Genomic DNA, 2227 nt, shown 5'->3' with positions numbered 1-2227 from the left:
GTCTGTCTCCTGGCACTGAGCTCCTCATCGGCACAGCAGGGGTGGCAGTACCCGCTCTGCATGCCGCTGTGTGCAGCTGTGTCCTCGTCCAGCCAGAAGCAGCCTCCTTCCCGAGCCAGCGCAGTGCCCAGAGGAGTCTCCTGCACTGAAATGTGTTCCTGTGCTTGGTGGTGAGAGCAGCACGGGGCCGTAGGTCTGGCAGATCAGCAAAGGGGTCAGTCAGCCCACAGGTGCTGGGGAGCGTGTCTGCTGTCCAGACGCATTTTTATGGCTTTTCTCTGACTCAAAAGAAACTTGAGCTTCACTTCTTGGTGGTGACTGCTGCAAACTGGCTGACAGTGACAGTGCCGAGTGCCTCTGCCAGGGAGGCACGTCCCCTGCCAGATTTTTGAGGAGACCTTTCCAGACCATGTGTGTCCCTTTAGAGGAAAGAAGTCTGCAGATTACCTCTCCCCTGTAGCCATCTCTGGAGCAATACTTCTTGGCAGCACGTGGGACAGCCTTCTTGGGGGGCAGCAGCCCTGCAGAGCTGGAGGAGGAAGGTGTAGGGACACAGCGATGCTCACAGCCTTCCTGGGATCATCCCACAGGTGCCGTACAGGCAACCCCCAGTGACCAGAGCGCCTCTGTGTGCTGATGGTTTATCCCTGCAATAACCCTGACTCCCTACAGTGACGGTGGGTTACAAAGGGTCCTGGATTTCCACAGGTGTAGCAGCCTGCTCCCATCTTCCCAGGGGATCATTGGGCTGGGATTCCAGTCTTCCCCAGCTGCCCAGCAGGCAGCCCTCCAGCTCAGCACTGCCAGCCCTTCTGCACTGAGGGCTGGTGCTGGGATCACAGAGGGGCAATATCAGGTCAGGCTCTGGTTTCACGCAGTTTGGGGTCCTGCCCTGGCCAGGGCCAGAGCCAGCAGCTGAGCAGGCACCAGCCCGAAGCCCCTCTGCAGCTGCCCTTGGCCCTTCGTGCCCCGCTTCCCGCAGCTTTGCAGGGTCTCCAGCTGCACTCAGGTTGGCTGGAAGCAGACTTTGACTGAGGCTGATGTGCAAGATCCTCAAACAGGCTGGTCCTCAAACATCATTTAGCATGAATGATGCTCAATTCTGTTGCTGGTAACTTGCTCCCTGTCGGGGGAATCAGAGGTAGCCCTGGCTCTGCCGGTTGTGAGCAAATACCCCCTCTGCGAGCACAGCATGGGCGTGCAGGAGAGCAGCTCACTCCCCTGGGTGGCAGCTCCCTGTGCTTAAAATACAGATTAATAATTATCCTCCCGGGCTCCACACAGCTGTAACCTGTCCAAACCATGGGCTGCCCGGGCTTGCTGCTGCAACGATCCCTGCGGTGTTGCCAAAATGCACAGGAGGGGTTCGGGGCAGTCCCTGGCTGCCCTCTTCCCCACGGTGTTGGCTGTGCTGGGCTTATCCTGGGCCTCCGCTTGGGTCCAGCCGTGCTGGGCTGCACCTTACTTGGTGTGCACACCCCACCTGTAACACACCGGGTTCCTGCAGCCTGGCAGCTCCACGGGGAGCTCCCATCCTGCGCTTGGCAGGATCTGGGCCACAATTTTCTCCTGTATTCCTTTCTTCCAGCAGCACTGCCAAAGAGGTTGGGCAGCATCCTGAAAGGCGAGCTTGTGCTGAAACGGGAGCTGGGCTTTCAGCAGGTCGGAGCTGTTGGGCAAGCCCTGCTTTCCTTGAGGAATTCACGTGGAGGCTGTATTTGGACATCTCAGCCTGTGTTTAGGATGGGGGAAGTGGACTATGATCCTCTGCAGCAAGCCTGCATCGTGTGCTCGTGCTCCCTGGGAGCAGGCGGCTTTCATTAGCTCGGGTGCTCGCTTTGCCTGCCCGGAGCTCCTTGACTCCCTGGCCTACGGGGCCCAGCCCAGTTCTCCTTCCCCACAAGCGAACCTGGCTGTGCCCAGCTCCCCGGCACCCTGAGCAGCACGGGGCTGCAGGTGCAGCCGCTCGCAGCCTCCCCGCAGCAGGGCTTTTGGCAACGTTGGTGCACGGCCCTCCTCCCGCCGTGGCTTAAAAGCCCTGCTCCATGTTTATCCCGTGCCACAGGCCAAGCTCCAGCGTCCTCCTCCCTCCACGTCCCCTACGTGTGGCACCCCGCAGCCGGGCACCCCCAATGAGGGTCCCTGCTGGCGCACAGGGTGAGCGTGCTCGGGGCGATGCCACACGGGAAGAATCCTGCCCGTGGCTGGGCAGCCCCGGGAGGGTTTT

Source organism: Oxyura jamaicensis, chromosome 5 (assembly GCF_011077185.1).
Source record: "Oxyura jamaicensis isolate SHBP4307 breed ruddy duck chromosome 5, BPBGC_Ojam_1.0, whole genome shotgun sequence".
Classification (NCBI taxonomy): Eukaryota; Metazoa; Chordata; class Aves; order Anseriformes; family Anatidae; genus Oxyura; species Oxyura jamaicensis.
Note: the sequence above shows the minus strand (reverse complement) of the source record.